The 23,962-nt window shown below is 40.7% G+C and overlaps 2 protein-coding genes across 4 annotated transcripts in view; one reads left to right on the plus strand and one right to left on the minus strand.

Annotated features, from left to right (window-relative positions):
* Positions 1–23,962, minus strand: part of IDUA (iduronidase alpha-L-) — a 225,068-nt gene that overhangs the window by 152,903 nt on the left and 48,203 nt on the right. The gene's annotated exons all lie outside the window — the stretch shown is intronic.
* SLC26A1 (solute carrier family 26 member 1) overlaps positions 1–23,962 on the plus strand; it is a 37,725-nt gene that overhangs the window by 459 nt on the left and 13,304 nt on the right. The window contains exon 2 of one of the 2 annotated variants that reach the window (XM_030194463.1): positions 18,739–18,921. The exons of the other annotated variant lie outside the window; for it this stretch is intronic. The gene's annotated coding sequence lies outside the window, so the exon portion shown is untranslated. The remainder of the gene's footprint in view (positions 1–18,738; positions 18,922–23,962) is intronic. 2 annotated transcript variants of the gene reach the window in all.

Consider the following 23,962-nt stretch of genomic DNA (forward strand, 5'->3'; position numbering starts at 1 on the left):
CTGAAAATGAAGCCTTTTGTAAAATATCTGTAAAATTGTGGGAGAAACACATGTATTTGGTGGCACATCCAGAAAAAAAAAAAAAAAGACATTTTACAAAAAAAAAACATTTTCAAAAAAGGAACAGTACTTACACATATAAATGACAGATTTTACAAAATGCACTACTGACAGGAATCAACTAAGGCGTGGAGCTCCAAAACTCAATCTTTTGGAATTTTGAGCTGGTTTTAAATACCAAAGAGGTAAGAAATGCTAAGTAGTAGTAGTAGTAGAACAATTATCCCTCAATCACTTCTCCAAACCCCAGAACAGAACAATAACTTTGCTAATACTTATGAATGCCTGGAAGCAGGACCTTTCAGAGAATCACCAAGGCCCAGAACAGGGAAAATTTAGGAGACCCCAGGGTCATTAACAAAACAGATATAGAATAAGTTGAAGTTGATTTTAAGCTGTACAAGTAAACATATACACAATGTATTTACATCAAAATTTCACTTGCCTAAGTAAAAGTTGCAAATTGTAATCTCTGGAATTATTTACAGTAAAAAGTGTTACTTTAAAAATGCTTTCCTGGCCTTAGAGTGTGTACACTTGTTTTTAATTAAGGAAACATCCAGTTATCATGCTGTGTCATTATTAGTTTTAGAAAAGCAGGAGCAGAACCTCTACATACGTAACTACAGTCAAGAGAAGAGTAAGGGATGAAACAAATGACGATCAGCCATGGGGATGAGGTCTTCAAATCTTTATTAAAAGCACCAGTGTAGTGGGACCCAACACGGGCCGTGTTTCGGTGGGCACTGCCACCTCCCTCAGGGGTCACAAGTATAACTCTAAAGCCTGGTATCAGTCTGACAAAGAGTATCTCCGATGCATGAAAAAATGGACTGAGCCTTACTATGGGCTCTCTCACTGCCCCACAATCCCATAAACTGGCTATCCAAGGCGAACAAAATTTATAGGACTGTGGGGCAATGAAAGAGTCCATAGCAAGGCTCAGTCCATTTTTTCATGCACCGGAGATACACTTTGTCAGCCTGATATCAGGCTTTAGAGTTATACTTGTGACCCCTGAGGGAGGTGGCTGTGCCCACCGAAACACGACCCGTGATGGGGTCCCACTGCACTAGTACTTTTAATAAAGATTTGAAGACCTCATGCCCACGGCTGATCGTCATTTGCTTCATCCTCTATTCCTTTCTTGACTATTGTTAGTTTTAAGCATGATCAGCCTATTGAGGCATTTCTGCCCCATTATTAAAAGGTGATAGGTTTCCCCCCCCCCCCCCCCCCACCAAGACATTTTGTTGAATTTTTGCAAATACAAAAACATTTAGAAACAAGAGAAAGCAATCAACTTCCATTACAAACATTTAGTAGAGAACAAGCATATAAATGAATGCCTTAATATAACATGACAATCAGCCTTAGAACAGTCAAGAAAGATAACGTAGAGACACAGTTATTCATGGGGTCCTTTTACAAAGTGGCGGTAAGCCCAACGCAGGCTTACTGCTCGCTAAAAGGGAAGTACCGCCAGGCTACCACAGCAGCCTGGCAGTAGTTCCCACCCCCCCAGTTGCCACCCCCCCCCCCCAGCGCACATCATATCCGGCACTACAAAATATTTTTTATTTTTGTAGCGCCAGTGTGTACCCGGCGGTAATCGGGCAGTGCTGTGCGCTTCCTGGTTACTGCTGGGTTAGTGTGGGAGCCTTTACCGCCACCTCAATGGGTGGTGATAAATGCTCTCCCCTCCCCCCCTCCCCGAAATGGCCGTGTGGCAAGTGCCTCACTTGCCGCACGGCCACTTCCTGAAAAAAAAAACAAAGGTCTGCCTTTTACCCACTGCAGTAAAAGGGAGCCTCGGCGTGCATCAAAAACATGTGTCTATGCCAGAGCAGACCCCCTTTTGCTGCAGCTTCGTAAAAAGGGCCCCACGTCTCTTAATCGTGAACACAGATATGCAACTTACAATAATATATATTGTAGACAATGGTTGAAGTATATTCCTACATTATTTATTTATTTATTACATTTGTATCCCACATTTTCCCACCTATTTGTAGGCTCAATGTGGCTTACATAGTACCGGAGAGGCGTTTGCACACTCCGGTGTGAACAAATATAAAGTGATGTTGTGGTAAGATAAAGTTCATGTGGCACAGCCACATTAGGGAATCGTAGAATGGAAGAGTTGTGTTATGTCCATTACTTGCTTTAGTTTGGTTGTGTTGCAGAGATTAGGCATTTAAGTTGGATTAGTAGGGTATGCCTTTTTAAACAGGTTGGGTTTTAGTGATTTCCTGAAGTTTAGGTGGTCGTACGTCGTTTTCAAGGCTTTTTTGTAATGCGTTCCACAGTTGTGTGCTTATGTAGGAAAAACTGGATGCGTAAGTTGATTTGTATTTAAGTCCTTTGCAGCTTCGGTAGTGCAGATTTAGATAAGTTCGTGTTGATTTGGATGTGTTTCTAATTGGTAAGTCGATCAAGTCTGTCATTATAATAAGGGAAGAAGATTACACTGCGTGGTAAGATGGTATAATGCAAAGGGAGTTAAATAAAAATAAAATAAAAACAAAAGAATACATGAAAGAAAGAAATAGGCTACTACTGATACTACTACTACTAATAATAATAATAGTGCTATTCTCAGGTGGCTACCAAACCTAACCCCTAAGATGACATTAAATATTAGATTTTTGCCATCAAATATTGTTTGAAAGGTAACCATACTTTGTTGATATGCATGGTTGTATGAAGTTTATCTGCTAGGGAAGTTTCAAATTTGTGAATTTGAAGGACTGTGTGCCACTAGAAGTGGACATTAAGTTGTATATTGTCTTTCCAATTGAATAGCACAGATTTAAGGATGATTGCAACCAATACATCAGTTTGGATCTGTAGTAATCTAGAGATTCTCCCAATAATATGGAACAAAAAATAATCTTGAGGGATAGTGGTTTAGTAAAGCCAAAAATGGATGAGATTATTAACTATACTTTGGACCAGAATTGACGAGTAAGATGACATTCATATAACGTATGGAGAAGAATACCTTGATGAGTTTTGCATGACCAACACTTATTATTATTATTATTTATTGCATTTGTACCCCACATTATCCCACCTTTTTGCAGGCTCAATGTAGCTTACAGAGTAAGGTTATGATAAAGTCAGTACATGATTTAAATATAGTTGATCATAAGCTGAGATAAGAGAGGTGATAGATAGGCTGATGTTGGGTAGGTTGTAAGAAAAATGTTTTAGGTGTGTTTGGGTGGTTTGGGGGATGAATTGTATCATTGAGGGTGGTTATTGTAAGCTTTATTAAAGAGGTGTGTTTTCAGAGCTTTGCGGAAGCTGGTTAGATTGTTCATGGTTTTCAGGGTTTTGGGTAGCGCATTCCAAAACTGTGTGCTTTTGTATGCAAAGGTCATAGCATAAGCTTGTTTGTACTTCACTCCTTTGCAGCTGGGGAAATTCAGGTTTAGGAATTTGCGGGCCGATCCTTTGGCGTTAGCATATAGAGTGGGGCATCTGTGTGAATGATTTTGTGCACGGTTGTGCAAATCTTGAATTCAATTCATTCCTTGAGCGGAAGCCAATGCAGTTTCTCTCTTAGGGGCTTCGTGCTTTCATATTTAGGTTTTCCAAAGATGAGCCTGGCTGCCGTGTTTTGGGTTGTCTGGAGTTTTTTAATGGTCTGTTCTTTACAGCCTGCGTACAAGGCATTGCAGTAGTCCAAGTGGCTTATAACTAGTGACTGCACTAGGGTGCGAAAGATATTTCTTGGGAAATAAGGTTTAATTCTTTTGAGTTTCCACATCGATTGGAACATTTTTTTTCGTTGTGTTCTTCACGTGGGTATCGAGTGTGAGGTTTCGATCAATGGTGACTCCAAGAATTTTCAGGTTTTCTGATATAGGCAGTGTGCAGTAAGGTGTGGTTATAGTAGAGAAATTGTTTGCATTGTATTGGGAGATGAGAACTAGGCATTGTGTTTTTTCAGCATTGAGCTTTAGCCGGAATGAGTCCGCCCATGAGTGCATGATCTGGAAGCTCTGGTTGATCTCGTTGGTTATTTCGTTTAAGTCCTTCTTAAACAGGATGTAGATTGTGACATCATCGGCATATATGTAAGGGTTAAGGTTTTGATTGGCCAGGAGTTTGGCTAGTGGTGTCATCATTAGGTTGAAGATTGTAGGTGAAAGGGGGGATCCTTGAGGGACTCCACATTCCGGTGTCCAGGGCGGTGATCTGGCAGTATTCGTTATAACTTGGTAGGATCTAGTGGTGAGGAATCCTTTGAACCATTATTATGTTGAAGTAGGCCAACTACATGCCTCTTTTGAGGGGTCCACAAACACCTCTGATGTAGGAAAAAAGGAGACTGTATGTAGTTAGCAGAGGAGATCAGACTACTAGTTTTAGTCCAAAATTTCTCCCACTGATAGTTTGTGAGGGTACATTGTAAATTCGATTCCCAAACGGAGTGAAGACCTTGTCATTTTTGAAAGAGATGATCTATGAGAAATGTATAAAACTGAGATGCCACATGTCCCTTTTGTGAGTAGAGGCAATAAATGAATGTAAAGAAGGTTGAGAGGAATTTAATGAACTTAGGGTTCCTTTTACCAAGTTGCAGGAAAAAGGGCCCTGTGCTAGCGGCGGGAGCCATTTTTTCCGCACGCCAGGACCATTTTTACTGCAGCAGGTAAAAAGCCCCCAGACACATATGGCCATGTGGTACGAGAACTCTTACCATGTGGCCATGTGGCCATGTGGCCATGTGGCGGGAGCCCTTACCGCCACCCACTATGGTGGCAATAAGGGCTCCCGTGTTAACCTGGCAGTAACCGGGCAGCACGTGGCGATGCCTGATTACTACCGTGCAAGCTGTTTCTGGGGGGGTTTACTTTTCCCCCGGAAATGATGCACGCTCGGGGCGGGACTACTGTCGGCAGCCGCGTTGGGCTTACTGCCGCTCTGTAAAAGGGTCCCTTAATGACTGATTGGTGTCTAAGCAATGCTTTGGTTGTATCCAAGGAAAGTATTGGTTCGAATTTAAATTAAATTGTTGTTGGTCAAATAATAAGATAAAACCATTTTCTACATTACAACAACAATTTAATTTAAATCCGAACCAATACTTTCCTTGGATACAACTGAAACATTGCTTAGATTCCAATCAATCATTAAGAAAGGTGACAGTTTTAAATTTGCTTTAATACACTGAAAGCATGTTCACCCAAACACCAATGCAGACAAACTAAGAAAGGTATGTAAAAGCAATTATGATATTAGAAAAGACAGAAGATAGACCAAGTTCAAGGATTTCTTGAAGGAGTTCTTTTGGCCTGCAAGATTATATATTCCTCTAAAAATTTTCCTGTCAACATTTGCCCCTTCTCCCAGGCAATGCCTATTGGGCGCTGCTTAAAGAATCAGGGCTGCCAAGAGGGGAGGGGCAGGGGGGGGGGCAAGATTCCCCGGGCCCGGCCTCCACTTTCAACCTATCACAAGTCCACCACAGGAAGGATTCTAAGAGCTCAGAAGTCTAAGAAACATTATGATAACTGATAAACTACTTTCAAAGGAAACTAACTCCTAAAGGAAAGATAATCCCAATTTTCCTCCATACAGGTATTGCCAAGCTACATATCTCTCATTCTGCTTTCTCAGCCTGGAACTCTGGATAGCTACCTGCCTCAACAACTTAGTCACTCAAAAATATTATGGGGCCCTTTCTACTAAAGGGTTGGCATGCAGCAACAGGCTCGTTGCGTGCCAATCTAGAACTACTGCAGGAGCCCAGCAGTAGTTCCCACCTCCAGCGTGTGTCATTTCTGGTGCTATAGGTATTTTTTTTTAGATTTTTGTAATGCTGCAACTTAACTGGTGGTAATCAGGCAGTGCAGGTTACCATTGGGTTAGCGCAAGAGCCCCTACCGCCACCTCAATGGGTGACGGTAAGGGCTCCTCACTGAAATGGCTGCGTGGTAAGTGGTTCACTTACCGCACAGCCATTTCTTTTCCTCAAAAATGGACAGCCTTTTACCCACTGCAGTAAAAGGGGGCCTCAGTACGGGTCAAAAACAGGCGCCGACACTAGTGCAGGCCCGCTTTTACCGCAGCTTATTAAAAGGGCCCCTATAAGTTGAGATGGATGAAAGAATATATATGTATTATCATGATACTTTATCATACACTTGCAAGGAAATGCAAGTACAAAGGGAAAGGGAAATGGGACTTGATATACCGCCTTTCTGAGGTTTTTGCAACTACATTCAAAGCGGTTTACATATATTCAGGTACTTATTTTGTACCAGGGGCAATGGAGGGAAAGTCCCTATATCTAAAACTCTAGGGCGTAACAAAAAGGAATTGTGTTCACTGCTTTTGAATAGCCTTTGCAACATCAGAAAACATTCTTACATTCAATGAAAGAAAAGGGGAAATTTTGAGTCAAAAATAGAGTCACAGAAGCCAGTCCCTGTCAGGATCCAATGCCAGTGTCACTATCGATGTAGCAGGTGTAATAAGCTCTTCCCAAGACAATCCAAGAAAAGCAGTTAACTCTCAGCTGTCCTGAGAAATTAGTGGAAGAATGTCAACTTTTTTCTTAAAAGGAGGTAGGCAGTGAATTCTTGCCATAGGTGGAAGAGATTGAAAAGGTATTTACAGGTACTCAGTCATATATCTCCTAAACATCTCTTGAGATAAAACTGCAAGGAGTCCTTTTACAAAGCTGCAGCAAGCACTAACACGTGCTTACCGCAGCAAAAACTGGCATACCGCAGGGTGCGCTGAGGTGTCCTACAGTAATTTTGTCATATGCGGCGATACCCACTTGCTGCATCAGGGGCATACCAGGATTGTTAATAAATAAGCACGTGTTAGTAGAAATCATAAAAATCAAATTAAACTCATATAGCACATATAATAAGAACATGAAAAGTTGAAATCATAAAAACTCAATTGAATAATTTTAACAAAAACTTATAAAAACACAATGAGTATACAAATACATCTAAAAAGACAAATGATAAAACTTAGGACCAAATTCTATAGTGTCGAAAGTTTGGCGCCAACAAAAATAGTACTATTCTACAAACGGTGCTCAAAGTTAGGCGCCGTTTATAGTAGCCACAATCCACGACTATCTTCAGATGCAAAGATTTACTGAACCCTAGTGTAAATCCTCAGGCCTAAATTAGGCACAGATCCCTATATAACAGCTTGTATCAGTTGCGGGAATGCCCCGATCCACTCATGACCCTCCCGTGGCCACGCCCTCTTGTTGGAGCCACGCACTGGGCGTGTAAATATGCACACGTAAATTGAAATGAATGCCAATTAACACCAATAAGTGATTGTTAGGGCCCAATTATTGGCACTAGTTGGTTCATTATTCAGTTAAGTTGCACATACAAATTGGGCTTGCACCCAAATTTGAACATCAATTTTTAGTGCCATTTATAGAATTTGGGGGTTAATGTGTAGGGCACTGGTTCCCAAACCTGGTCCTGGAGGCTCCCCACTTAGTCAGGTTTTCAGGATATCCACGATGAATATTCATGAGAGATTTGCATGCAGTGGAGGCAGTGCACGCAGATCTCTCTTATGAATATTTCTCATGGATATCCTGAAAACCTAACTAGCTGGGGTGCCTCCAGGACCAGGGTTGGGAACCACTGTTGTAGATAAATATATCACTGAATTGTTAAAGAGCCAAGTGTTAGGAAACTCATTCAAAACAATGTTGGAGGTGAAATAGAAACAAACCTACCCAAGTGGTGTATTCAGGTGGCTCCACCTTAGGGTTACCATACATCCTCTTTTAAGAGGACATGTCCTTCTTTTGGGCTTCTTCAGTGATGTCCTCCAGGTTTTTTTTTAATTTTTAGGAAAATATCTTCTTATTCTTTTATGTGCCTATGACCAACACACCTACCCACATAATGAGAAAAGCCATATCTGGCCTAATAGTCATTCTGGATATACAGAGGTGCTACAGAGAGAGAGAAAGGCATTGCTGATCTCCTCTCTGTTTCCCTGCTGAATGAATCTGTCAAAGGAATTTTGTTTGTGCAGCACAACTTTAAGCATCTGCCATGCAAAAACTTCCACATGTATCTCAGAAGCCAGCGAAAGTTTTTGAGGGATATCTGCTCTTCTGATAAGTACACTTGGGCTCAGACTCAGTTAAACTCAAATCCAGAAGTTTTTGAAAAGTAGATTATTGTCTACTGCGATACTATTTGATGTGTGTTCATTAACTAAAAGGCATTTACACATTTGCTATGATTAAATATTTCTTTAGCAAAGGTAGCAATCATTTTTATTTTTTGTGTCCTTTTTTTATCTCCATAAATATGGTAACCTTACTCCACCTACACAGTAAAAGCTATAAAGTAATGAATTAAAAAGCATAAGCAGTCAAAGTACACATATGGTCAAGAAGTAAAAATTGCTAAGATTTAAAAAAAAAACTGTGAACAGGATGAGTATTACTTACCAGCTCTCTCAGAAATAGCAACATGAATTGGCAGCTTATTGTAGTGAAACTACCGACACTGATTCAATGCTACTTATGTCTCAAGCCAAGGGGGACAGAGGTCAAATCTTAAAAAAAAACCTTAATAAACCTCTAAGATCCATCTAAAAACTTGCCAAACCTCATAATTCAGGTGAACAAGCCTCAAAAGTGACTATAAAAATATGTTTGACTCTTAAAATGATGACATATGTCAGTCAGAAATGCTAAAAATTGCTGATGCTTTCAGAACTTGATAAAAGTGTACCTGATCGATGGAACATCTAATCAGCTAAATTGCTTTATTTTTTTTTAATTTTTAAACATTAAAATTGCTCATAAAAAGTTACAAATGCTATGAGTTCCAATGACATCATTATGCGTTCCAACCACAGGGAAACAGTAAAAATCACTGTAGAACAGTGGTTCTCAACCCAAGTCAGGGTTTCAAGATACCCATAATGAATATGCATGAAAGAGGTTTGCATACAATGAAGGCAGCACAAGAAAATTGATCTCATATATATACAGTATATTCATTGTGGATATCTTGAAAACCAGACGGGCATGGTATGATTGAGAACCCCTGCTGTAGAGAGCCAGGAAAAGTCTAAGACACACAGTGGGGCATAATTAAACGCGAACACCTATCTCCATGGGCGTCTATGTCCAAAAACGGGTACGTGAAGAGGCGGGACAGCCAGTATTTTCGAAAAAAATGGACGTCCATCTTTTTTTTCGATAATACGGTTTATACGGACCAAATGCCATGGATTTGTTCGTTTATGAGCTGGGCATTTGTTTTTTTTAGCGATAATGGAAACTAAAAATGCCCAGCTCAAAAACGTCCTAATCTGAGCCATTTGGTCATGGGAGGGGTGAGGATTCGTAGTACACTGCCCCCCCTGAAATGCCATGACACCAACTGGGCACCCTAGAGGTCAGTGCGGTGGACTTCAGAAAAAGCTCCCACATGCATAGCTCCCTTACCACAGGTGCTGAGCACCCAACCCCCCTCCCCTAAAACCCACTACCCACAAATGTACAACACTACCATAGCTCTTAGGGGTGAAGGGGGCACCTACATGTGGGTACAGTGGGTTTTGGAGGCCTCCCATTTACCAGCACAAGTGTTACAGGTGGGGGGGGGGGGTGGGCCTGGGTCCACATGCCTGAAGTGCACTGCGGTACCCACTAAAAGTGCTCCAGGGACCTGCATACACGTAGGCCTCTAGGACTTGTTGCTGCTGTATAACTTTGGCACACCAGTTGACACCTGAAGACTAATCTCTCCGAAAACGTCCTTTATTGGAATAAGCACGTTTACTCACAGTTAACTGCAGATCAGAGGTTGTGCCCCACTGGCAACGAGTCTCCCTGGTACTGAGATTAGCAGTAGGTCAGAGTTGGCAGAATGCTGTACAATGCCCTCTTTCAGCAACATTCAAGGTAAGAACTAGGTTCTGTAATGTGGCTAACACATGAAAGGGATCCAAAACTGGCTTACAAAAATGGCCACTACCTCATGGACTACCGGAAACAAAACAGGGCACACTCTGACCCAGTAAGCAGAGGGAAAAGCACCATGGGAGTACAGCCTACCAACTACCAACATCGTAAGCATTTACCACAAGCTAGTGGAATCACGGAGCCCAATACCCTACACCCACCACAATGCATTGCTGATGTGACTCTGCAGTGCGCATAACAGAAAAGGTGTCACACTCACCCGAGAGCCACATCAGAACCAGGGAAAGGCTGTCAGAGGATAGAACACATTCTGCTGTCATGGAGGTGGGTAAGGCATTTGAGGCTGGCATACAGGCTGGGAAAAAATTTTTATAAAGTGGGGGTTTTTTTGGTGGGAGGGGGTTAGTGACCACTGGGGGAGTCCGGGGAGGTCATCCCCGATTCCCTCCAGTGGTCATCTGGGCAGTTGGGGCACTTTTTTGGGACTTGTTCGTAAAAAAAAGGGTCCAAAAAAAGTGACTCAAAATCACGCTAAAAACACCTTTTTTTCGATTATCAGCTAAAGACGCCCATCTCTCCTCGACCGATAACCACGCCCCAGTCCCGCCTTCACCATGCCTCCGACACGCCCCCATCAACTTTACCCCTTTCCGCGACAGATTGCAGTTGGAAACGCCCAAAATCGGCTTTTCATTATACCGATTTGGGCGCCCACGGGAGAAAGACGCCCATCTCCCGATCTGGGTCGAAATATGGGCGTCTTTCTCTTTCGAAAATAAGCTGGACAAGTAACCAAATAAGACCAATAGAATAAGAAAGTAAAAGGTAAAAATCACCACAAACACATAAATTAATGCCAATATCACATAAGTAAATAAAAGCACATTAATAAGAAGAGATCAATACAGGCATAAAAACAGCTATAACAAATTACCTAACAAAAAGATCAATTAAAGTTTAAACATGAATAAATAAGTCAATATGTAGATAAAAAAGAGTACCAAAAAGATCAGTAAAACATCATAATACCGACAAATCCTCGTCCAGATTGAGTCCATGTGGCTTCAGGGTTTTAAACCTGAAAATGAGACGTTGTTTAGTCTGCAGCAAACTACCAGTGTCTTTTCCCCTCTATGATGGTCTTGGCATGCATAACACAAAGAAACGATAGTCCTCAAAATTATGTCCTTGGGTGACACCATGTTCCACAAGAGTTTTCTTCGTTAGCTGTCTCTTAATGGCACTTTTATATTCTATGACCCTTTTATTGAATTCTCTCTCTGTTTTTCCAACATAAAATAGTCCGCAGGGGCAGGTAGCCATGTAGATTACCCCCTCTGGTTTGGAGTTTGAAAAGTGTCTGATCTCATATTTCTCTCCTGTGCCAAGGTGGACAAAAGTTTTGATCCTCAGATTGAGATTGCACATAGAACAGCTACCGCACTGGAAGTGTCCAGCTGGTAGCTTCCTTCCATTCTTAGTTATTCTTGGTAAAGCAAAAGGCACAAGCATATCTTTTAAGTTCCATTCCCTTTTGTACGCAGTCATGAGATCCTTATCTGAAAAATGGTCAAGACTCTGTGCAATATGCCAATGCATACTGTGACGGTAAAAAGGCCCTGGTGCTACAGTTAGACCTATCCAATGCTTTAGATTTAGTAGATTATGAGATTCTTCTTCAAATACTGGAAACTCTAGAGGTACTGAAAAGGTTTATGACTGCTTTTCTGGTTTCTTAAAGCATAGATTCTACAGGGTAAAGCTGGATGGAAAAGTTTCAGAGAAATGGAGTAACCCTAATTATAATTATCTCCACTACTCTTTAATGTTTATATGTATACATTGGGCCATGCATTGGAAAAGCTAGGTGTTTATTTATAGTTATGCATATGACATAAGAGTCATGTTCCCAATAACGTCTTTGGTTTCACTTCATTCAGCTTTACTTCAAAACATCATTAACACCTTAAAATCATGGATGAAAATGTATAAGCTTAAGAAAAAACAAAGGGCCTCTTTTACTAATATATGAATGTCACTAATGTTTAGTGTGCCCAAAATATTAGCGTTAAAAACACTAGTATGGCTTAGTAAAAGATCCCCTTAATTCTTAATGATCAGTCATTCTACAGATGTAGAGGAAAATAGTGTGAGGATCAATCAGATTACCTACCAATTTTCATCTTCTATAAGAGTACTGGGGTGGGGGAGAGTTATTAGAAACCAAGTTACCCTTAGGATCTCAGGTTAACAAAGAGGGGCATAATCAAACGTCGTTGGCGAAATAGGTCGCCGGCGATCTATTTTGCCGGCGGCGCAACAGCTAGCCGGAACCGTAATTTCAAAAAAGATGGCTGGCCATCGTTATTTTCGATAATACGGTTTAGGCCGGCCAAATGCCAGAGTTCGCCGGGTTTGAGATCGCCGGTTTTGTTTTTCAGCGATAATGGAAAAAAATACCGGCCATCTCAAACCTGGCGAAATCCAAGGCATTTGGTCGTGGGAGGAGCCAGCATTTGTAGTGCACTGGTCCCCCTGACATGCCAGGACACCAACTCGGTACCCTAGGGGGCACTTCTAAAAATTAAAAAAATATATACAAATAGCTCCCAGGTACATAGCTCCCTTACCTTGGGTGCTGAGCCCCCCAAATCTCCCCAAAACCCACTCCCCACAACTCTACACCATTACCATAGCCCTTATGGGCGAAGGGGGGCACCTACATGTGGGTACAGTGGGTTTTGGGGGGGGTTGTAGGGCTCAACACTTAGCACCACAAGTGTAACAGGTAGGGGGGGATGGACCTGGGTCTGCCTGCATGAAGTGCACTGCACCCATTAAAAACTGCTCCAGGGACTTGCATACTGCTGTCAGGGACCTGGGTATGACACTTGAGGCTGGCATACAGGCTGGCAAAAAAGTGTTTTATTTTTTTAGTGTGGGAGGGGGTTGGTGACCACTGGGGGAGTATGGGGAGGTCATCCCCCATTCCCTCTGGTGGTCAATTGGGGCACCTTTTTGAAGCTTGGTCATGAAAATTAAAGGACCAAGTAAACCTGGCGAAATACTGATTAATGCCGCTTTTTTTTGCTTTTTTTTCCATTATCCACGAAAGCCGGCCATCTGGTAGCTACGCCCATGCCCGCCCATGTCCCACCTTTGCTTCGCCACCGACACGCCCCCTTGAACTTTAGCCGGCGTGGCGACGGGAAAACGGCGATGGTGTCAAAAATGCCGCTTTCGATTATACCGATTTCGCCGCTTTTGCGAAATCGCCGGCCATCTCTCGATTTATGTCGGAAGATGGCTGGCGATCACTTTCAAAAATAAGCCTGATATTCACTCAAAGAGTGTTTTTCATTATGTATAACCTGCGGAGGGTATGTAAATATTTTGAACAGGAACACTTTTACCTTATAGTACAATCACTGTTCCTAAGTCAGTTAGACTACTGCAACATCATTTATCTGGTGTCCTCTAAACCAGTGTTTCCCAAGTCCAGTCCTAGAGTACCCCTTGCCTGTCAGGTTTTCAGGATATCCACAATGAATATGCATGAACTCGATTTGCATTATATGCAAATCTCTTTCAGACATATTCATTGTGGATATCCTGAAAACCTGACTGGCAAGGGGTACTCCAGGATTGGACTTGGAAAACACTGGTCTAAACAATCATTTAAAAAAGTTTCAATCTATCCAAAACACTGCATTCTGTCTGATATAGTCTCTGAAGAGATATGATAGTGTCTCTCAGTAATTTAGGGAAAGTCATTGGCTTCCAGTGTATGCTAGGGTTTTTTTTAAATTCCTTTGTCTTATTTATAAGACTCTCTATGGGTTAGTATCACTGCATTTTTTGGAACATTTTGTTTTCTCGCAGACGTCTAGGATTACAAGATTAATAACTTTGTTTGCTTTTTCTGCTCAGAAGACGTTGAAAAGATCGAGGTTGTTGAACAGTCTTTTCTCATTTCAAGCTGCTCGTCTTGATAAAATGGTTTTAACTATTTTGATCTCTGTTGTAAATTACACTCAGTTTCGAAAACAAATCAAAACGTATTTATTCATAGTAACATAGAGGGGAATAATTGAACAGCGCCGGCGAAATACATGGCCGGCGATGTATTTTGGCGGCACCGCAAACAGCTGACCAGACCTGTATTTTCGAAAAAGATGGCCGGCCATCTTTTTTTCGATAATACGGTTCCGGCCAGCCAAATGCCTTGGATTTGGCCGGGGTTTGAGATAGCCGGCTTCGTTTTTTAGCGATAATGGAAAGTTATGTCGGCCATCTCAAACCCCGGCCAAATTCAAGGCATTTGGCCGTGGGAGGAGCCAGCATTTTTAGTGCACTGGCCCCCCTGACATGCCAGGACACCAACCGGGCTCCCTAGGGGTCACTGCGGTGGACTTCAGAAAAGCTCCCACATGCAAAGCTCCCTTACTTTGGGAGCTGAGCCCCCCCACCCCCCCAAAAAAAACAAACCACTACCCACAAATGTACTGCACCCACTAAAACTACTCCAGGGACCTGCATAAGCCTCTAGGACTTATTGCTGCTGTATAACTTTGGCACACCAGTTGACACCTGAAGACTAATCTCTTTGAAAAAGTCCTTTATTTGAATAAGCACATTTACTCACAGTTAACTGCAGATCAGAGGTTGTGCCCCACTGGCAAAGAGTCCCCTGGTGGTTGGGGTCAGAGCTGGCACAATGGTGTACAATGCCCTCTTTCAGCACCATTCAAGGTAAGAACTACGTTCTCTAACGTGGGTAACACAGGAAAGGGAACTAAAACTGGCTTACAAAAATGGCCACTACCGCATGGACTACAACAGGAAACAAAACAGGGCACACTCTGACCCAGTAAGCAGGGAGAAAGCACCAGGGGAGTAGAGCCTACCAACTACCAATACCTACACCCACTACAATGCATTGCTGATGTGACTCTGCAGTGCAAATAACAGAAAAGGTGTCACACTCACACCAGAGCCACATCACAAGCAGGAAAAGGCTGTCGGAGGACAGAACACATTCTGCTGTCATGGAGGTGGGTACGGCATTTGAGGCTGGCATACAGGCTGGGAAAAAAGTGTTTAAAGTGGGGGTTTTTTGGTGGGAGGGGGTTAGTGACCACTGGGGGAGTACGGGGAGGTCATCTCCGCTTCCTTCCGGTGGTCATGTGGTCAGTTTGGGCACCTTTTTGAGGCTTGGTCGTGAAAATAAAAGGACCAAGTAAACCCAGCGAAATACTGCTTAACGCCGTTATTTTTCCATTATCGGCGAAAGCCGGCTATCTGGTAGCCACGCCCATACCTGCCCATGTCCCGCCTTCACTTTGCTGCCGACACGCCCCTTTGAACTTTCGTCTGCGAGGCGACGGGAAAGCGACAATGCTGTCAAAAAAGCAGCTTTCGATTATACTGATTTCGCCGCTTTTCCAAGATCGCCGGCCATCTCCCGATTTGTGTCGGGAAATGGCCGGCGATCACTTTTGATTATGAGCTGGATAGTAACATAGTAGATGACGGCAGAAAAAACATATTCAGGAAATATGTTCTGAATACCAACAATTAGATTATGGTATTTTATAATTTTTCTTGGTTTAGTTAGCAATTGTATATGAATGTGATAAAATGCTATATTTCCTTGAAATGTCTAGTATCTTTCCTAATGTAATCCGAGAGGGCATGAAATGAGATTGAAGGGGGGCAGACTCAAGAAGAATGTCAGGAAGTATTTTTTCACGGAGAGGGTGGTGGATGCTTGGAATGCCCTCCCGCGGGAGGTGGTGGAGATGAAAACGGTAACGGAATTCAAACATGCGTGGGATAAACATAAAGGAATCCTGTGCAGAAGGAAGGGATCCTCAGGAGCTTAGCCTAGAATGGGTGGCAGAGCTGGTGGTTGGGAGGCGGGGCTAGTGCTGGGCAGACATATACGGTCTGTGCTGGGGCTGGTGGTTGGGAGGCGGGACTAGTGCTGGGCAGACTTATACGGTCTGTGCCGGGGCTGGTGGTTGGGCGGCGGGGATAGTGCTGGGCAGACTTATACGGTCTGTGCCAGAGCCAGTGGTGGGAGGCAGGGATAGTGCTGGGCACACTTATACGGTCTGTGCCAGAGCTGGTGGTTGGGGGGCAGGGTTGGTGGTTGGGAGGCGGGGATAGGGCTGGCCAGACTTATACGGTCTGTGCACTGAAGAGGACAGTACAAATAAAAAAGTAGCACATATGAATTTATCTTCTTGGGCAGACTGGATGGACCGTGCAGGTCTTTTTCTGCCGTCATCTACTATGTTACTATGTTACTATGTTACATTGAACCGTAAGGTATATGGCGGAATATAAGTTTTGTTGTTAATGTTACTCATTTGTTAATGTTAATATTAATCATTTGATAAGTATGTAAAGTGAAACATGCATATCATTCTTTTCTTTTCTTAACATTTGTCTCAATGTGGGCAGGGTATACAGTTATGCATGTAAATGATAGAATATTATAATTTACATGCATTTTTAGCAATCTAGATGCAAGCATTTACAACAGCTCTATATCATTTAATAAGAGTTGATATACCATTCCTCACTGAAAACAAATCGAAATGGTGTACATAAAAATGCAAAACAACACAAAGAAAGGTTATGCCTAAAATATATGTGTGGATTTGCATGAAATGCTAGTAGTATTCTAGAAAGGAAAATAGGTACCTGCTGTCCCTTATAGATAGGTTCCAAATTAATAAAGTATCCCTCCCCCCATATTCAAAACCATCTAACCGGTCAGGAACAGCAACTGGCTGGTTAAATGGCACTTAACTGGCTATCCAGCGATATTCAGCAGGGGATAGACGGTTAACCGCCGCTGAATATTTCCGGACCCCTTAGAGGAAAATTGCATTGGCTTCCACTAAAGGATCGAGTCGCATTCAAAATTTGCACTTTGGTTCATAAAATCATTTATGGAAATGCCCCATCTTACATGTCTGACCTAATAGATTTACCAGAGAGAAACAACAAAAGTTCATCACGTACCTTCTTAAACCTCCATTATCCCAACTGCAGAGAACTTAAATACAAATCTATACATACATCTTTTTTTTTATTTTTTATTTATTGCATTTGTATCCCACATTTTCCCAACTATTTGCGGGCTCAGTGTGGCTTACAATACATTGTGAATGATGGAAATACAATTAGTCACAGTACGATTATGGGTTACATTGTGAAGAGTAATGGAAAGACAAAGTCAAAGTCAAAATATCATCTGGGAATAGAACAATGGAATGTAACAATGGGGAAATGATAGGGCGATAGAAAAATAGCAAGAGAACATTAGGGTATAACAATTTTATCTGTGGGTAGAGTTTTAAGTGTGGTGAAAGTATGGGGGAAGAGAATTCAGAAGAGAGTGTATTGGTGCTTTTCTTTTAGTGTGTATGGATTCATGTGTTTTGGTCTTTGCAGTAAATATTCTCAAAGAGATGAGTCTTCAATAGTCTGCGGAAGTCGGTTAATTCGTAGATCGTTCTCAGGTTGCTTGGTAATGTATTCCAGAATTGCGTGCTCATATAAGAGAAGGTTGATGCATGCAGTACATTGTATTTTATGCCTTTGCACTTAGGGAAGTGGAGATTGAGGAAAGTTCGGGATGATCTTTTAGCGTTTCTAGGTGGCAGGTCTATTAAATCAGACATGTATGTAGGGGCTTCACCATGAATGATTTTGTGAACTAATGTGCATACTTTAAAGGTGATACGTTCCTTGAGTGGGAGCCAATGTAGTTTCTCACGTAAGGGTTTTGCACTTTCGTATTTTGGTTTTCCGAAGATGAGTCTGGCTGCTGTATTCTGGGCTGTTTGAAGTTTCCTCAGTATTTGCACTTTGCAGCTTCTCATACATCTGCACAAACTATGGAATGAATTACCGACCACCATAAAAACAACACACGATTTGACAACCTTCTGGAAATTATTGAAGACCAACCTGTTCAAAAAGACATATAATAAAGATCCTCCATAATGAACTGATTCCTAAACTACACCAGATACAACTACTTGGAACCCTTCTAATTTGTTCATTTTAATTACACCTTCATTACTGAATATTATATATTGGCCTGATCTCATTATGTTATGCTTTATCTACTTATCTACTTCTAATCCTACATGATATTCTTATGCACTTTATTTGTAACAATATTCTGAAATTCTTATTCCATTAATGTGATTATCGTTATAACATATTGTAAGTCACACTGAGCCTGCAAATAGGTGGGAAAATGTGGGATACAAATGCAGCAAAATAAATAAAATAAACTGTAGCCCACATTGATAACATCTCTCCTTAGTGGTAAAATAACCTGTCTTATCAATAACCCACATTGATAAGTTGCCTCTATGTAACTTTATAAAATAGGTCCGAAATAGGCACCTATCTGGTCTTCATACAAGGTGACATGTTGCAAAATTAGTTTCAATATACTGTACAATTATATTTTTTCCACTGCTTGTCCTCCAGAAGCCAAAACAATTCAGCACGAACCCAATAATAATTGTGTAATTTTTGTTTTCAAAACAAAAATTCATAAGAAAAGTCTTGGATTATTTGGGGTTAAACAACTACACCGTATATATTATAAGGGAAACAATAATATCAATAATAAATCTTAGCCTACTTTATACTTCCTAAATAATAGTCTCCAAAAATATTTCCATCAACAGCTTCACTGCCTGAAAGGCAAGTTTCAAACTGTAAGACACTTTGAGAGTATTTAAACAAACCCCTTGAATTGGTTATGGACTGGCTTCCTGTATTAATTAGCAGGAACGGTTTTATGTTCATCTCAGCAGGCATATGCGTTTTTTGCCTACAAGGAGTCACTTCCATGACAGAATAAGGGAAAGGTAAGAACAATTTTTGCCTTACATTTTTCAAGACAGAAGTAATAACATTAAAGAATCTTGCTAACTTTATATACTGTATTTCATTTTCCCTGAACACTTTAATGTATACTGTGAATATAACCTGAAGTAACGATTTAGAATAATGTTATCATCTATTTCTTTATACCAAGAAATGGTTGCTGGCGATGTCATTAAATAATGTGTATTCATATAGCATATATTTCATACTAAGATGAATACTTTTATGATAAATAATTATTGAAGAGGTGTATGGGAGGAAATAAGAAACTTGTTTTTTTTTTAATAAAAGCATGCGTAAACGCCCTTTGGGAACAACTAGTATATCAAAATGGTTTACAATAGTAATTGATAAGACAAAAACAAAGAAAAAGATAATGAAAGTGCTACCATAATACATAATAGTTTTAAGGGGAAAAGGAATGGAACTTGATATACCACCTTTCTGTGGTTTTTGCAACTACATTCAAAGTGGTTTACATAATATATACAGGTACTTATTTATACCTGGGACAACGGAGGGTTAGGTAACTTGCCCAGGGTCACAAGAAGCTGCAGTGGAAATTGAACCCAGTTCCCTAGGATCAAGGTCCGCTGCACTAACCACTAGGCTACTCCATGGCTCAACTGAAAGTCTTTTTAGAGGTGATTTTGTATATCGGACATTGTTTGCAATTTATGCAGGACTTTTTAGCCTATACAAGTTACAGCCAATTTTCAAAGAGAATCTAGCTTTGTACCTTCCCTTTGAAAGTTAGCAAGAAGTGTGCCTCTGGACTGTGCACCTGTTAGTTGTGAAGGTAGCCAAGCAGGGTTAAAAACCAGCATACATTTGAAAATATCATACACATAACAGGAATAACCAGTTTAATCCAGTTAAAGGTTTAGAAACTGTGGGTTAGATGTTGGCAATTTTCAATCAAGTCATTTTACCCAGTTAAATCATTACTTATCTGGGTAAATTTCTTTGAGAATGGTCCTTTAAATATTTAGAACTGACCATAAAGGAAAGTAAGAATTCATCTTTCTAGTGACCCATATACATAAATTATTATAATGGATAGGAAATTGGGCAGTAAGGTGACCTCTGTTTTATATATATATATATTATATATATATATATATATATAGAGAGAGAGAGAGAGAGAGAGAGAGAGAGAGAGAGAGATTTAGGGCCTTTTTATCAAACTATGTGGTAATGTCGACAAAACCCATTCACTTTGAATGGGCTCTGTCGGCATTGACGTACGCGGAACCACTACTGCAGCTTGATAAAAGAGGCCCTTAGTTATAGATATATAAAATTTACTATATTTTTGTGCTTGTCGCTTTTGAAAAAAAAAACAGACAGTTGGAGAATTCACTGGCATTTCAGGTGGCAAAGTTGGGCAAAAGACATATCTCCTATGTTATTGAATGGCACTGCTTATCTAGATTTTAGGCAGAAAATTAAAACTTACCTCTTTTAAAAATTTGTAACCCAGCGATTGTAACATTGTTTTTAACTGTACGTTGTACACTTTATAAAATTAAATTTGTTATTGTAAGTTAGTTTAATGACAATTATAAAAAAAATGTATTTCCTGGTATTGGGTCAGCTTCTATGATCGTTATCCACTCAGAACTGTAAGGTTTTTGTGCAATATAAAATAAATTGTTATGTTATATTATATCTGCAGTGCCTTATGAAGGCAGGGAATGTGAAGGGCAATTCGATAGTAGGAACCTATTCTACACTAGCATAATAGATGTATAAATCTGCGGTCTATAAGATGGTGGACCACTGTGTAACTCCTATAATGCCTGCCTTTCTCCCTGTAAAACAGCAAGGTAAGGTCATCAGGAGTTCAGACAGCAATCCAGCATAAGTTCTTAATCTAACATTCATCTTCTAAACACAGCAACAGGGAGGAGTGAATAACGATGGGAAACAAGCCCTAGGACTATCATGTGCAATATTTGTAGTCGGAGGTCGTGAGACTGGTTTTGCAGGAACAAGTAAAGCCAGATGTTGTTTTTAGATAAGGGCAACAGCAGAGATAGTAGATGTGAGGATTGTCACCTACACACAGTTAGATAAAGGTATAAAAGAAATGGTTTGTTGCCTCAGAAATACAAACTTTGCTAGCACTAAGTAGCACTTTGCTTCCAGGCTGGTAATTCCTCTCACAGGAAGAAAGAAAAGAGACTCTTGTGCATGTACTACTTATGAATTATAATTGGCAAAACAGCAATTAGATGTCTATTCCTATTTGTAATAAATAAGCTTCTATGATAAATTTAAGATTGTCTAATGATGTATCTCTTCCTGTGATCTTTAGTCCAAATTAGTTTATCCAGGGAATAAGCGCCTGAAGGTTTAGCCTTGCATCTTGCAGCCTGTCTGATAAGGAGCACAAGTACAGGGCTAAACATGGAGTATAGATGTGCTTAACATTTAGCTGGGGTAAGTGTGAGTGTCTACATGTAGCAGAAACACACAAAACTTGCAGTATTCTGTACATTATGCACTCGTGTGGGAGGCCGGCCCATGCTCCACCCTGTGTATCCCTCCTTTGTGTGCCAGTTACACACATTGGTACAGAATAAGCACATGGGTAATCAAACCTGTCCTAGGGATCCACAGGCTAGTCGGGTTCTCAGTATATCCCTATTGAATATGCATCTCAATTCCAATCTAGTTAAATACTTATTATTCCGATGCAAAATAACTACTGTTTCAATTTAAGTATTCTTAATTACCTTTATTGCAAAACATAGCTTAAAATATATCAAAATATATAACTTCAGTTCAACTTATCACATTATATTACACTCACATATATTCTCTACTCTCTCACCCATTATTTCAATTACAAATATTAATCTCATCTTCTCTATTGGAAGTAATGGTACCTTCATAGAAAAACTATTGTGTTTCCTTCCAGTAACATTAACTATCAAAATGATGTCACAAACAATATCTGACATGTACTTTAACTATGTATAATGTTACTATGTTGTTCACAAATGTCCCAGTCCAAATCCTGTGTCATTAAATAGCTTGCAACCATCTTGGATCTTGGGATATTAATCTATCATTTTCACTGATGGTCTTTTACGTGTTGCTCACAATCAGTAGCCACCATATCTTCACTTGTACAGAAATGTCTCTGTCCTGATATCACAACACCTTCACACACGCTGTTCCTCTCCTGACTCTCTGCTCCTTATTTCTTTTGTGTCCTTGTTATCGTACGTCAAACTCAACACAGTCACCGTGTTTCGCTCTATGATAGTTTCAGATGTTATAACCAGTCCTATTAGAAAAGCAAGCAGGCCCCTGGAGTAGACTAGTGGTCGCTGCAGTGCACTGTGGAGAAGGGAACCCAGGAGTACATCCCACTCTAACTGTTACACTTGTGGTAGAACGTATGAGCCCTCCAAAACTCACCAAAAACCTACTATACCCACATAAAGGTGACACCTGCAGCCATAAGGTCTATTCCAGTGGTGTACAGTTGGGTACAGTAGGTTTTTGGTGGGTTTTGGAGGGCTCACTACACAATGTAAGAGGGCAATGGTGAGAAGGGTACCTGGGTCCTTTTATGTGAAGTCCACTGCAGTGTCCCCTGAGGAGTCCCACTGCTCTGCTGAGATGTCTGTGTAGCCAGTCTACTAAGAATGCTGACTCCTCCTTCATCTCAAGATGGCACTGAGCACAACAACATCTAGCAAATGGCTATCCCCCCCCCCCCCCAAAAAAAAAATATATACATTTTTCAGGTTCGAAAATAAGAGTACCGATACTGGGTCAGATCAATGGTCCATCTAGCCCAGTATCCTGTTTCCAACAGTGGCCAAGCCAAGTCAGAAGTACCTGGCAGAAACCCAAATTGTGGTAACATTCCATGCTACCAATCCCAGGGAAGGCAGTTGCTTTCCCATGTCTGTCTCAATAGCAGACTATGGAGTTTTCCTCTAAGAACTTGTTCACACCTTTTTTAAACCCAGATACGCTAACCGCTGTTACTACATCCTCCGGCAAAGAGTTCCAGAGCTTAACTATTCAGTGAGTGAAAAAATATTTCCTCCTATTTGTTTTAAAAGTATTTCCATGTAATTTTCTCGAGTGTCCCCTAGTCTTTCTCTTTTGGAACAAGTAAAAAATCAATTTACTTCTACTCGTTCTACACCACTCAGGATTTTGTAGACCTCAATCATATCTCCCCTCATCTGTCTCTTTTCCAAGCTGAAGAGCAATATCCTCTTTAGCCTTTCCTCATACGAGAGGAGTTCCATGCCCTTTATCATTTTGGTCTCTCTTCTTTGAACCTTTTCTAATCCGCTATATCTTTTTTGAGATACGGCAACCAGAACTGAATGCAATACTCAAGGTGCAGTCGCACCATGGAGTGATACAAAGACATTATAGTATTTTCTGTCTTATTCACCATCAATTTCCTAATAATTCCTAACATCCTGTTTGCTTTTTTGGCCGCTGCCGCATATTGAGCAGAAGATTTCAGCGTATTGTCTACAATGACACCTAGATCTTTTTCTTGACTACTGTCCCCAATAGTGGACCCTAGCATCAGGTAATTATGATTCAGATTATTCTTTCCAATGTGCATCACCTTGCATTTGTCCACATTAAATTTCATCTACCATTTGGATGCCCAGTAATCCAATTTCCTAAGGTCTTCTTGCAATATTTCACAGTCCGCACGTGTTTTAACAATCTTGAATAGTTTTGTGTCATCTGAAAATTTAATCAACTCACTCGTCAACTGCAAACTTAATCACCTCGCTCGTTGGCCAAAGTCAGATTTAGACATCATATCGAAAATGCCCCTCCTCATATCATTGCTTAAACAGATAGCTTTTTGGCCAGCACTGGAATACACCTAAACAAGCTCTTTTTAAAACTGATAACTTTCACCATTTAGCAATTTAAACAGCCATAGTTGTCTATATTTGTGGCATAATTAAAAAAAATAAATAAAGCACTTATGCACCTGGTCCATCTCTAACTGTATAAGTG

Source organism: Microcaecilia unicolor, chromosome 2 (genome assembly GCF_901765095.1).
Source record: "Microcaecilia unicolor chromosome 2, aMicUni1.1, whole genome shotgun sequence".
In the NCBI taxonomy this organism is placed as follows: domain Eukaryota; kingdom Metazoa; phylum Chordata; class Amphibia; order Gymnophiona; family Siphonopidae; genus Microcaecilia; species Microcaecilia unicolor.